Source organism: Myotis yumanensis, unplaced genomic scaffold, assembly GCF_028538775.1.
Source record: "Myotis yumanensis isolate MYYU_CA2020_CCGP unplaced genomic scaffold, mMyoYum1.0.hap1 SCAF_2, whole genome shotgun sequence".
NCBI classification, from domain to species: domain Eukaryota; kingdom Metazoa; phylum Chordata; class Mammalia; order Chiroptera; family Vespertilionidae; genus Myotis; species Myotis yumanensis.
Window position 1 is genome coordinate 81984502 of NW_027223753.1, and position 14960 is coordinate 81999461.

At 45.9% G+C, this 14960-nt stretch overlaps 1 pseudogene; it reads left to right on the plus strand.

The window, feature by feature from the left end:
• Nucleotides 1–5964: 5964 nt before the first annotated feature.
• LOC139002468 (heat shock protein HSP 90-beta-like) overlaps nucleotides 5965–14960 on the plus strand; it is a 144617-nt pseudogene continuing 135621 nt past the window's right edge.

Here is a 14960-nt window from a genome sequence, read left to right on the forward strand (position 1 = left end):
TGAGGTACACAGAAGGAAGACACATGCCTTCTTTTTTAAAATCATTCAATCTCACAGGAGAGGCCACATGTTCTCAAGTAAGCGCAGTGCCATGGAATGGGCAAACTGCCCACGGAGTCTCAGGGAAGCCACCTTTCCACTTTGCTTCAGTGAAGAACTGCCTGCTGAACGGGAGAAGAACATGGGTGTCCTTAAAGCAAATGGAGAAATGGAAGGGGGTCGGTGTTTCTTCAGGCAGAGGCCTGGATATGAAAAGGCAGGAAATTGAGTTCAATAAGTATTAATTGGGGGGAAATTTTTATTGAAACGTTCTTTCATGAACCCCACTGAAAAAAATAAAATATGTGAGAACGAAAATGGCTGTCCTCTGAATTCATGCAACTTGCCAAGACTTAAAGCCGTGAGATCACTAGAAAGTCTTGGATTGATACCGTTCCATATGGTAGCCATGAGATACAGGTTGCTATTCTCTTCTTGAAATGTGGCTAGTCCTAATCGAATGTGGTGTAAGTATAAAATACACACTCTAAAAGACCAAACTATCCCATTAACAACTTTTTACATTGATTGCATATTGAAATGAATTTTTGATAAGTTGGGATAAATAGAGAACATCATTAAACTTCACTTTATGTGTTTCTTTTCACATTCTTAGAAGGGGGTGCTAAGTATAAATTTCTCTGCATGGTCTGTCTTTGTGGCTCCCACCACCTCCCTGTTGGACAGCACTGGTTTGGAGGAAGCTGGCATCAGCGCTGTGGATGAGAAAGAAGGAATGGGTCAATAGATGCTGAGAGGATCACAGTCGATGTGCTTTCCCCGACACCCATTCTGTGCTGAGGAGGTCTAGTGTGAGGCCTGGGGAAAGCTTAGCTGGAGACAAGTCAGTGCCAAGATTCAAAATCCAGAGGAGGGTTTTGTGTGGGCTGAGCAACCCTGTGACATGTGATGTTTACATGCATTTTTAAAGACTAGTGTGTGATAATGCTTTAATCATACCCTCCCCCCCTTCTAAAGCTTTTTAGTTCAGAAATCTCTGCCGTGTCTGCTTCTCTTTTGCTTCTAATACTATAACATGGAAGGGAGGGGAGGTGTGGGGGGATACACACCTGACAATAGGGAAGAGGTCTGTCTTCTTTAGAGGAGTTGGGTCTGTTTCTGGACATACTACATTTGCTCTTCTGGAGGTTCTGAGAATCTAGCAAGTCTTTATCACTCTGTGATTTCAGACCCTTTCTAGGTAAGTTCTGGGTTAACCCATACCTTGCTTAAATTTTTAACTTGTGAGAGACTAGAATTGGGCTTCACTGGGCTGTCAGAGACAATAGAGGCTTCCTGGGCTGGAAAACTCTACCCACTGGCCCTTACCTCAGAGTGAACTGTTGGAGGTCATCTGAGCCCTGGACCATGCTCTGCTGTGGAGTCTTGATTCTATTCTGGTCTCTGGCACAGTTGGCTGTGGGACTTGGCTGAAGCGTCTCTCTGTGTCATTATGTCCTTATTGGTTAACCAGTCTTTGGATCTTAAAAGCCAGAACTCTGCAGATTGACTTCAGAACTTTTTAAATGTGCAGTGTCAATGGGAACATTAAGATTTCTCAGGTAGAGAGCACTTTGAAGGAAATAAGCAATGGTATTCTAGAACCTCTCTGTGAAACTGAAATAGTAATAGAAGAGGACATTGCTCAGTTCTGGGAATGTTACAAGAGGTAGAAATAAATTCCAAGTCACATGATCCCTCTCCCCTGCTCCAGGTTATTCCAAACAGTTCAAGAATATGTGGTCCGACCTAGCTCCACACAGCACATCCAGGGGGCTGTCTCTCCTACCGTGAAGAGTGGAGTTCTAGGGAATAACTGCATTAGGTTGTTAAGGCTGCCATAGCAAAGCATCACTTGTTGAGGGGCTTAAACAACAGAAATGCATTGTCTCACAGTTCTGGAGGCTAGAAATCTGAGATCAAGGTGTGGGCAGGGCTGGTCCCCTGAGGGCTATGAGGACAATCTGTGCCATGCCTCTCTCCCAGCTTCTAGTGGTTTGACATTCCTTGGCTTGTTGATGCATTCCACAGATCTCTGCCTTCATCTTCTCATGAAGTTCTCCTTTTGTGCATGTGTCTGTGTCCAAATTTTTTCTTTTTATGGAATCCAATCAGATTGGATTCTAGCCTACCCTAATGACCTAATTTTGACTTGATTACCTTATAAGGATTACCCATTCTATATAATAAAAGAGAAACATGCAAATCAAGCCACGCCCACCTGCCACGCCCACCTGCCATGCCCAAAAGACCCTCAGGAACGAGTATGCAAATTAACCCAACTAAGATGGTGGTGGCCACAGAGCTGGAGTGAGCAGGAGGCTTGGGTTGCCCCAGGGATGGAGGAAGCCAAGCTTCCCGCCAGCCCTGGCTGGACCTGGGCTCTGCTCAAGGCTACAAAGTTTCAATTATAGAAGATAAATAAATCCCAGAAAAAAAAAAGAAAAAAAGGAGAGGCTGGGAGCTTCGGTCGCCAGGGGGGCATGGCCAGCCTGAAAATGGCCCTCAGCTCCTCACCCAGGCTGGCCAGGCACCCCAGCGGGACCCTCACCCTGATCCGGGACACCCTTCAGGGCAAACCAGCTGGCCCCCACCCGTGCACCAGGCCTCTATCCTATATAATAAAAGGGTAATATGCAAATTGACCCTAACAGCAGAACAACTGGAAATGACTGGTCACTATGACACACACTGACCACCAGGAGGCAGATGCTCAATGCAGGAGCTGCCCCCTGGTGGTCAGTGTGCTCCCACAGGGGGAGCTCTGCTTAGCCACAAGCCAGGCTGACGGCTGCCAACACAGCGGTGGTGGCGGAAGCCTCTCCCACCTCCTCAGCAGTGCTAAGGATATCCAACTGCAGCTTAGGCCTGCTCCCCGCTGGCAAGTGGACATCCCCCAAGGACTGCCGGGCTGCCAGAGGGATGTCTGACTGCCAGCTTAGGCCCGATCCTCCCAGGGAGAGGGCCTAAGCCCTCAGGTGGACATCCCCCGAGAGGTCCCAGACTGTGAGAGGGCACAGGCTGGGCTGAGGGACCCCCTCACCCCAGAGTGCACAAATTTTTGTGCACCGGGCCTCTAGTCTCTAAATAAGGTCACATTCTGAGGTATGGGAGTTGAAGGCTTCAACATAGGAATTTTCAGGAGACAATATTCAACCCACAATAAACTTTATTCAAGGCAAGAAGTGAACTTTTTTTTTTTTGGTCTTATGTAATTTTTATGTACAGATAGTGGGTTTGATTAACTTCCCTTTGTTGATGGATAAGTGTGAGCTGACCTTACTTTTCTATCACTGCTAACATTTGTGTTCTCTCAAATGTCCCTTCTGTTCTGGGATCTGCTTCCTTAAGCACATTCTACTCTGATCCCCTAACATTTTACTTATTAAAATGGCCTCATTTGGACTTTATTTTGGTGGTATGGCAGGTATGGTAGAGTCCTTACAGGGCTCTCACTAATGAAACAACTAAAATATTGATTTTTAAAAAAATGAAACATCTTTTTAAATGTACTACTGATCTGGAATAAAAGAAAGATATCATCAGAATTTCCTTTTTAGATAAACTTCTTAAATTTATAATAAATTCAGGTGTATAGAAATTTGCAAAAATAGTAAAGAGTTCCAGTTTCAGTTTTCCCTAGGGTATCATCTTACATTCCTGTGGTTCATTTGTCAAAACTAGTATGCTGACACTGGTATATTACTATCAGCTAAATTTCAGGCTTTGTACAGCATGCACCAGCTCTGCCCATCCCAGAATCCAGTCCAGGGACCACAATGCATTGAGTTGTCATGTCACGTTAGTCTACTCTTGTCTTTCATAACCTTGGCAGTTTAGAAGAGGACTGGTCAGGTAGTTTGTAGAATGTCCTTCAATTTGGGTTGGTCTGATGTTTTTCCTAGGGTTGTAGTGAGTTAAACAAAGTAAATAAGGGGCACTAGAAAATAAGTGAATACTAAATCTCCCCAGGACTTACTGCTAAACCTAGAAAACCTGAGCTCTTATTTTTGATGCCCTCACAGGGTTTGAAGAGCAGAACATAGAATCTAGGGCAGCCGTGGGCAAACTACGGCCCGGGGGCCGGATCCGGCCCATTTGAAATGAATAAAACTAAAAAAGAAAAAAAAGACCGTACCCTTTTATGTAATGATGTTTACTTTGAATTTATATTAGTTCACACAAACACTCCATCCATGCTTTTGTTCCAGCCCTCCGGTCCAGTTTAAGAACCCATTGTGGCCCACGAGTCAAAAAGTTTGCCCACCCCTGATCTAGGGCTTCCCCATGGTGAGAAATAAATGGAAAAACACCATTCACTCCCTGTCTCTACCCCCCACATGGTCAACTGGGAGCCCAAGGAACTATAGGTTCCATTAGATTAATGCAAAATAATCTTCACCACACAGAAAGGGGCAACTAGAAAATGTGTCTGTCACAATCCTAGGTGCTGGGTGGAGGAAAAGAAAGTTTTCCACGAGATGTGTAAGTAGAAGCCAACCTTTATGAGAGTTTTCAGTCTGAATTCACACTATCTGTGGGGGGCTGAAGAAATTTCACATACACCAAAATGTAATTTAAAGGAGTCCTGGGTCACCACTAGGTATATTCTGTATTATATTTAGTAGTTATTAGTATTTATTCAGTATTATATTTAACTAGAGGCCTGGTGCACAAAATTTGTGCACTCGGGGCGGGGGCAAGGGGGAGGGGTCCCTCAGTCCGACCTGCGCCCTCTCGCAGTCTGGGAGCCCATGGGGGATGTTCAACTGATGGCTTAGGCCTGTTCCCCTAAGCGGACCTAAGCCATCAGTCAGACATACTTAGCACTGCTGCGTAGGCGGGAGAGGCTACGCCACCACTGCTGCACTCATCAGCCATGAGCCCAGCTTCTGGCTGAGCGGAGCTCCCCCTGTGGGAGCACACTGACTACCAGGGAGCAGCTCATGCATTGAGTGTCTGCTACTTGGTGGTCAGTGCACGGTCATTCTGCTGTTATGTTAATTTGCATATTAGCCTTTTATTACCTACTAGAGGCCCAGTGCACGGAATTCATGCGGGGGGGGGGGGGGTTTCCTCAGCCCAGCCTGTACCCTCTCCAATCCGGGACCCCTTGGGGGATGTCTGACTGCCTCTTGCAATCCTGGACTGCCAGCTCCTAACCACTTGCCTGCCTACCTGATCGCCCCTAACTGCTCTCCTACCAGCCTGATCGCCCCTAACTGCTCCCCTGCTGGCCTGATTGCCCCTAACTGCCTCTACCTCTCCCCACACCCGGGACCCTCCTCTGGCTATTTGCAGGCACCGGGGACCCAGGCTTCCCTCCCTCTGGCCGGCTGCAGGCACCCAGGACCCGGGCCAGCTTTGCCCAGGCCACAGCCACAGGTACCCAGGACCACAGGGTGGGTGGCTTGTCCCACTCCCAGGCCACAGACCCAGCCACTCTCACCCAGGACCGCGGGGTGTGCAGTTTGTCCCTCTCCTGGGCTGCAGGTGCAGGCGCAGACACTGGTACCCGGAATTGAGGGGTGGGTGGCTTGTCCCTCTCCCAGGCCGCAGCCTGGCTGGTCCCGATTCCTCTCCTATGATCTCATGTGTGCCTGGCTGGTCCACATTCCTCTCTTGCGAGTTCATTTGTGCCTGGCTGGTCCCCATTCCTCTCTTACAAGCTCATTTGTGCCTGGCTGGTCCCCATTCCTCTCTCCCCAGTGTTGAGTGTCTGAGCAGTTAAGGCATGACGGCATGAGGGCATGATGACATGAGGGCATGATGACCATTTGCATATTAGCTCTTTATTATATGGGATATACAAGTATAAAAACCCTAATATGCAAATATACCGAACGGCAGAACAACTGAACAACTGAACAACCGAACAACCGGTCGCTATGATGTGCGCTGACCACCAGGGGGCGTGCTTGGAACATGGCTGGCATCAGCAGCAGGCTGCAGAGTGTGGAACATGGCAGGCGTCGGCTGCAGTGGGATGGTGGAGCAGGTGAGTGGGGACACCAGCCCAAGGTGGGGCTCCAGTCGCTGTCATCAGGGCGAGCCTCTGGTGGTTACTGAAAATTCTTTGCTCCCGCATGCCCCGGTCCTGCCCGGCACTTGCACCTGCTGCTGGCAATGGCCCCACTTGCACCCACTGCCAGAGCCCGGTGCTGGCCCCAGTCCTGATTGCTCGGCACTGTCAGCAGGTGCAAGCAGCGGTTGCTGGCCCCAATCACCCCTGAGGGCTTCTCCACCTCCCCCTGCTATTGACGGGTGATCAGGGCAGTGGGTTTGAGCAGGGCCAGCACCATCAGCACTTGGGAGGGGCGGTGGCAGAAGTGGGGCTACAGACAGACAGAGGACCTGGGTCTATGGTGGGAGGGACTGTGCCAGGGTGCAGAGGATGGGCCAAGACCCACCCCTGTGCCCACCACAGTTCCTTTTAAGGGGCACAAATTTGTGCACTGGGCCCCTAGTATAGGATATTTATATAATATATAGTATATTATTTATATAGAATAAATAGTTTAACAAATTATAATAAGTGGAATTTTTGAAAACCAATGATTAAACAGACTGAGAAATTGAGAAATTTAAATCAGAAGATTAACCTCAACAAATCATCCAGTCTGTGGTCCTGTGAGACAAAGATTTAGAAAATAAGAAAGAAAGGTTAAGAGAAAATAAGAACAAAATGAGAAAGTCGGCCAGTACTGTAAGAGAATCTTTACTAATAATGGAAATGTCTTAAAGAGACAATGTGGAAAGTGGCTACTATAGTGGACATCACAGGTTTAACCTTTGTGTGGTCAGTGTGCCAGAAGAAAGTTTGAATGGGGAAGAGATGTATTTAAAGAGATAATGGCTGATATTTCCATTATTGAAAAACTCCAATATTTATTTTAGAAATGCCCCACATTTAAGCAAGACAAATAAAAAGGAATATATACATGGTCCACAGTAGGCCAACTGCAGGACAGCAAAGGAAAAAAAAAGGTTCAGAAAGAGGAAGTAGCCAGTGAGAGAAGCCAGACCACCCACATAGCTGCTCCTTGTCAGCACTGGTGGAAATTGCTGGATAAAGTAATAGCATCCTCAGTGTGTTCAGGGAACACCTGTCAATTTACAGCACTTTCTCCTGTGAAAACCACCTTTTAAGAATGAGGGCAAAATAAGACACTTACAGACAAACTATATCCGACAAGAGTTTACCTTGGAAAGATCTCCACCAAAAGAAATTCTGAAAGATTATTTTAGGCAGAAGGAAAATTATTCCTGGTTAGAGGTCTGAGGTAATAAATAGGAATGATGAGCAAAGATGCTGGTTAGTTTAAATGAAGATTTTAAAACCATAAAAGTGATGTCTAGTTTGTGTGGAAAATTAGGTGAATGAAATTAAAATATTAAAGAAAAACAGCCATATAAGGTGGGAGAGGCTTGACCAGAGAAAGCTAGGGGTATAAGGCCTTTATCTTATTTGCATTGAAGAACAGACCACCTTCTTTAACTTTCAAACATTTAGAGGGTAAAAGTAGAATAGAAAAATGACTTATCCAGAAGAAGGGATACAGAGGTTTAGGACAGGACAATTAGCGACCTTGATCAAATAGACATACTTAAAACATGGCACCCAGCTGTAGAAGAAAATACCTTATTTTCAAATACATGTAATATTACAGCTGATTGCTTAAGTGCTAGGCCCCATGACTGGATTTCAAAAGGTTGTATTCACCCATATTGTGGTCTCAGACACAAATAAATATAGAAATAATATACTAATTATAAAATCTAGAAAAAAGCCATTCATTTGGAAATTAAACATATATATCTAATATATATGTTTAATATGTATAATATATAATATGTATAATATAATATTTTATATATATGTATATATATCTACACTAATAAAAGAGAAAAATGGTAATTGGCATACGACCGCTACCCTTCCCATTGGCTAATCAGCATATCCTTATGCAAATTAACTGTCAGCCAAGATGGCGGCTGGCAGCCAGGCAGCTGGAAGCGAACATGAGGCTTGCTTGCTCCCGTGTCTGCAACGTTCCCCGCCTGTACTGCTGGCCTCTGAGCTGGCAGTTTGAAACTTTGTAGCAAATATAGCCGGCTGGGATCTCAGAGCTGAAGTTATACATTGTTTCGATTATAGAACGCAAACAAACCAGCAGCGGAAGCCTCAGAGCTAGAGCCAGAGCTAAAGCTGGCCCAGAAGAAAAAAAAAAAAGAAAAAAAGGAGCGGTTGGGAGCTTCAGTCAAAACCGCCAGCCTGAAAGCAGCCCTCAGCCCCTCACCCAGACTGGCCAGGCACCCCAGTGGGGACCCCCACCCTGATCCAGGACACTCTCCAGGGCAAACCAGCCGGTCCCCAGGCCTCTATCCTATATAGTAAAAGGGTAATATGCCTCCCAGCACCAGGATCAGCGGAGCCGCGAGGCCTCCTGGCACCGGATCAGCATGACAGGGTGCAGCGCCCAAACCCCCTGATCGCCCTGCGGCTCTGTGTGTGACACGGGGCGGTGCCCTAACTCCCCTATCGGCCCTACTCTGTGCGTGATAGGGGGGAGCTCCTCAACCCCCCGATTGGCCCTGCTCTGTGCATGACGGGGGGGCAGGGGGGGCAGTGCCCCAACCCCCTGATTGGCCCTGCTCTGTGCATCACAGGGGGTGGTGCTGCAACCTCCCCATTGACCCTGCCTTGAGTGTGATAGGGGGCGGTGCCCCAATCCCCCAATCAGCCCTACCCTGAGCGTGACTGAGGGTGGCATCACAACCTCCCAATCCGCCCTGCTCTGTGCATGACAGGGGGCGGCGCCCCAACTCCCCAATCAGCCCTGCTCTGAGCCCGACCATGTGCTGCACCTAGGGATTGGGCCTGCCCTCTGCCACCCAGGAGCAGGCCTAAGCCAGCAGGTCGTTATCTCCCAAGGGGTCCCAGACTGCGAGAGGGCACAGGCCGGGCTGAGGGATCCCCCCTTCCCCCCCCCCCCCCCGCGAGTGCACAAATTTTTGTGCACCGGGCCTCTAGTATATATATAACCCAAAAAATTTATGGGTCAAAGAAGAAATACTAATGAAAAATGTAAAATATCTAGGACTGAATCTTTAATATATTATAAATCAAAACTTGGGAATGCAATTAAACCAGTACTTAGAAAGTTAATGTTTATATTAGAAAAGCAGGAAGGATGAAAATTATTGAGCTAAGCATCAAACTTAAGAAGTAAAAGAATAGCCCTAACTGGTTTGGCTCAGGGGATAGAGCGTCGGCCTGAGGACTGAAAGGTCCCAGATTCAATTCCAGTCAAGTGCATGTACCTTGGTTGCAGGCACATCCCCAGTAGGAAGTGTGCAGGAGGCAGCTGATCAATGTTTCTCTCTCATTGATGTTTCTACCTCTCTATCCCTCTCCCTTCCTCTCTATAAAAAAATCAATAAAATATATATATTTTTAAAAAGAAGTAAAAGAATAGATAACGAAAATCCTGAAACAGTATGGAGAAAAGAACATATATCTATTAATATAAATAACATGGGATGATTTTGATCCTCACTCATTCAACCAATATTTATTGAGCATTTGGCATATACTAGAAAAAACATAAAGTCCCTTAACCCTCAAGCTTCTCTTCTGATGGGACCACAGACAGGACATTTAAAAAAGGAATAAATGAATGCATGAACAAATAGCATAATTTCAAGTAGTGAGAAGCACATCAAAGTTGAAGAACATACAGCAGAGTAAAAGAATAGAGGGTGAGTTAGAGGTGGGAAGTTGGTGGTGGCTATTTTAGACTTCAGGATTTCTTCCAAGGATGGGAACTCATATAGCCATTAGGAAATGGAAAAAGTCCACATACTAAATAATAGAATAACGATTGGCTCCCAGCCTGATGACTCTGCATTTGACAATTTGTGGCTGGCCTAGGGCTATGGATAGGGAAGTTGCCCATATGGACAACAGGATGGGACAGCAGATAATTGCTCTCCAAGACTTTGGCTCCTGAGTTTCTGGACTCTTTCCCTGCTCTAGACCCATGTCCTGCTCTAGACCCTGGCCCTAGCTGCCCTGACCTCTTGGCCACCCCACCAGCCTTCTTGGAAGCCCTTCATGCTCTTACTGTTGTCCCTCCGCCTATCTCTGTCAGGCTCTGTCCTGTCCTCTAGGAGCATCATGGAATGGACAGAACATCAGACGGTAGTCACAGCATCTGGTTCTAAGTCCAGCTGCGTGACATGGGCTAAGTGGCTTGCTAGGTCTCTGTTCCCACATCTATCAAATACGTGGGTCAGTGCATGGCCTCTAGGAGTCCTTCCAGTGCTGTGAGCCCACAATGCTGGAAACTTAACTGATGCTAAGGAAAACCTGAAAATGAAGCAATGTGGGAAAATGTCCCAACCAATGCATATTTGCATTTTTAACAACGTGTTTCTATACCTTAGCCCAGATAAATGGATTCCTGTCAGCCTTACAGGCAAAGTGAAGAAGACAGGGAGGGAAAAGGAGATACTGCCATTTGAGTAACCCAATGGCAATCCCAGAGAAAAGAAGCCAAGTTTAATTGCAGAAAAAATCAGCAAATATTTCATATAGAGGTGTCATTTGAATATGGTTTTGAAGGACACGTAGGACTTTGATAGTCAGGGAAAGGCCTTCCAGAATAGGGAGCAATATGAGCAACGTTAGGAGGTAGGGAAGAGGGTGGCACATGTGCCCTGTGTATACTATCCCTGGGCAGGGCAAGAAGCAGGCAAATGTTACACTTGAGAGTTGCTTGTAAGGAGTGTATGATAATAGCAACACTTATTTTCATTCCAGGGACTTCTGTGTGATTTACATACTTTTAAAAGTTTAATCCTAAACCAATTCTATGAGGTTGGGAACTACGACCATCCTATTTCATAAATGACTAGAGGCCTGGTGCACAAAATTCATGCAAGGGCTTTGGCCTCGGCCCTTGCCCGCTGTGGCTTTGTCCAGAAGGAAGGATGTTCAGAAGGACATCCAGTCCGATTAGCATATTACACTTTTATTATCCTAATATATAAAAGGCCAAGGGCCATCATGACTGAAACAACCAGACGGACGACCGAACAGCAGGCTGCGTGGGGCGACCAGGCTGGCAGGGGAGGGTTAGTGAGGGACGACCAAATGACTGAACAGCAGGCTGCATGGGGCAACCAGGCCAGCAGGGGGGGAAGTTGGGGGCAACCAGGCCAGCAGGGGGGGCAGTTGGAGGCAACCAGGCTGGCAGAGAGGGCAGTGAGGGGCGGCCAGGCCAACAGGGGGTGGGCAGTTGGGGGTGACCAGGCCAGCAGAGGGGGGAAGTTAGGGGCAATCAGGCAGGCAGGCAGGTGAGCAGTTAGGAGCCAGCAGTCCCAGACTGTGAGAGGGATATCTGACTGCCAGTTTAGGCCCGATCCCTGGACATCCCCCAAGGGGTCCTGGATTGGAGAAGGTGCAGGCTGAGCTGAGATGAACACCCCCTGCACAAATTTTGTGCACCAGGCCTTTAGTTATAGATAAGACTGAGGCCTAAAGGGATCTCGAAAGTGATGAAGCTGGGATTCAAATGTAGGTCTAAGTATGTATAACTGACACCAGGAGTAGAGATGACAGAGTTGAGAGGGATGAAAGAGGCTAAAGTGGGAGCTAGGAATTTGGGGAGGGTATCAGCAGATGTGAAGAAACGCTGGATCTGTGCAGGATGTGACCAGCAAAGGCACGAGTCAGCTGACTTTGGTGGTTTAGTGCCTTTTTGGAGTGAAAATGTTCATAATGAAAGTTCTGCTTGACAGATGATAATGGCTCTGGAGGGAACCACAAGGGAAGACAAGTATGTACTCTGCATTATTCTAAATGCAGTTACTGGAGAGAGAAGAATGGTGCAAGGCTTGTCAGTCTGCCTCTCAGGGAGGCAGCCTGTGGTATGTGCAGTGGTGGGCTGGTAAGCCACTCTCTGAAAGATCATACACACACACACACACACACACACACACACACACTCCTTTATTTGTAACATCTGCTGACTTCATGGTGTAAATTCTCTCCCATAGCTGATTTCATAGCCAGCATGATGTTACTGAACATGGAGTTGGGAAGACAGGTGCATGGTCACCCAAGAGCCTCTACAAGCAGGTCTTAGCACACCCTGGGGATATGCCATAGGAATGGAGCTAGGTCTGGGGTGAGGTGGTGGAAGAGTGGGCTATACTGTGCATTGCTCTTCACCCCTACATCTTCTTATCTGAGAGAATGACACTTTTCTTTTGTGGAAGGATTTGCTGGGGATATGAAAGAAGATGTGATACTGCAAAAGAAAAAAAAAAAGAGCAATGGTGTAAGAGATCTGCTCTCCTGGATCACAAGAAGGCCCATCTTCTACAGCCTGCACGAGATGCTCAAGAAATAGGAGTTGAGCCTGGCTGGTGTGGCTCAGTAATTGAGCATTGACCTATGAACCAGGAGATCACAGTTCAATTCCCAGTCAAGGTGCATGCCTGGGTTTCAGGCTTGATCCCCAGTAGGGGGCGTGCAAGAGGCAGCTGATTGATGATTCTCTCTCATCATTGATATTTCTATATCTCTATTCCTCTCTGAAATCAATAAAAATATCTTTTAAAAATAGAAATGGGAGTTGAAATGAATGAGAGAATGAACAAATGAACCTGCCTCTGAGAGAATCAACTTCTCCTTCAATGTGCATCTGTGCCAAATCTGGTGTTTTATTCCAGAGCTTAGGGATGTGCCTCCAGGAATTGGAAGAAATAGTACACTATAGTGGTCAAGAACGCAGTCCTGGTGGAGACTTCCTGGGTCTAAGTAAAAGGTCTACCACTTATTTTTTCATGTGGCCTCTTTCAGAGTGACTTAAACCACTCTTTGCCTCAATGTTCTTATCTATAAAATGGGGGGAAAGTGCTTATGTCACAGGGCTGTTGTGAGGGTTAAATTACCACCTGTAAAGTCCTTAGAATGGTGCCTCATCATCATTATTTGTAATTATTACTCTCATTTGCTGGTTTTCTTCTTTTAAATGGAAGCTATAATTAGCTTGCATAAGTTACAGTTTATTGTCATGTTTGCCTGCCTTAAAAATACCCCTAGTTTAAAATAACTTCTCAAGTTGAATATTCCTTAAATATAACTTCTTCTTTCTGAGGCTCAGAATTGGCCATCATAGCCCGATGTTCTATCCATTTGATACGAACATTTGGGCGGTGAATGAGTGATTAACATTTTAGCACAGAGCATTAAGTTCAGCATCATTTAATAAATGTGCAGACTTGCCCATTCCTCGCCTTAGTGGGGTCTAGGGGATAATCTGGATAAATTAAATATACCAATAATCCCTAGGCCTTATTTGGCCGGTACTTCACTATCCTCCTCCTGCTAGGCTTTATGATTTCTTAACCCAGAACTCCAGACAGATGGTGTAATGACTGACTTTGTAGGCTCCTCCCCTCCCTCCACTGCTGTGTTTTGGGGCTGCTCTGACAAGCAGCAGGCAGCTGGGAGATTTCCCACCTGGGACAAAGAGCCATTGGGCAATGGAAGGTTAGTTTACGTCTGACAAAAACCCTGTTTCATTACCAAGATACCTGGAGAATGCTCTCATGTAAGTGAAAAATGTAGCTGGATCCTGTTCAAATGAGCCAGGGTGTTTATGACACCCAGAGACCTGGGGATATCAGAAAGAGCAAGTGCCATTTTTCCAGATTAGATGAAGCAAACAACCTCATTTTAGCTAGAGATATTTCACACCTTCCACCATGACAGAAGTGTGCCTAATGTGCTATTCAAGTCTATTCTATATTCTTAGAGTCATAACGTAACAGCATCTAAATGTCCTCTAAGGTCATCCAATTTTATTTGTTGCCTGATTTTTCTGCATAACATCCCTTGTAGTGAGTACCCAGCTTCCACCCTAATATAGCCAATGGTGGAGAACTCAGCTTCCAGAGGAATCTGATTCTCATTTCAAGCAGCTTGTTGCTAATATTTGATTCTACATGTGGAAAGTCTTTCAGCCTTCCCAAAGATTCCTGGTACTTGTTCTCGTTTAATCACTTTGGAACATACAAGATAAGTTTAATTTCTTTCCATAGACTGCCTTTTAATTATTTGAAGACAGGCTTCTTATCCCTCTATGTCTCCTCTCAACAAGCAAGATGATTCCTTCTTCTGCTACTCATTCTTCTCCTCCTCCTCCTCCTCCTCCTCCTCCTCCTCCTCCTCCTCCTCCTCCCCCTCCTCCTTCTTCTTCTTCTAATTCTCCTCCTCCTCCTCCTCCTCCTCCTCCTCCTCCTCCTCCTCCTCCTCCTCTTTCATTTCCGGGGTGTGTGTTTCTTTCACCTTACTGGTGATTCTTCCTGAAATATATTCCAGATCTCATACCTCACTTTAATATGTGGAGACCAGAAATGAATGCAAACTTTCAGGTAAGACCTGAGCAGCACAGAGTGCAGGGTGTTCATGCCCTTCTTAACTATAGGTTTTTTATTTTTATTAGAATTGTAGTTGGTCACTTTCAGGTTTTTTGGCAACCATATTGATTTTAACTGATATTAACTTAATTATTTATGAAGACTCTCAAGGCTCTTAAAAATGTCATCTGCCTTCAATGTCGAATTTCACCTCTGTGTACTGTAAGAGTTTAGGACTCAAGTGCTAGAAAATTAACCTTATTAAATCTAATTATTCTTAGATTTTGCTTATCATTCCAGTCCATCAAAATTCCTTTTAGACTCTGGCTCTACTATAAAATATCTACATTCTCATGCCAATCTATGTCTCCTGTAGAAGTGATGAGATATTCTTTGAATGTTCATCTAGGTCACTGGCATAAACATTGAGCATGCACAGAGCTATGAACTGCTTCTTTGTCAGATCACCAGGATTCTAGGAAGCCCTC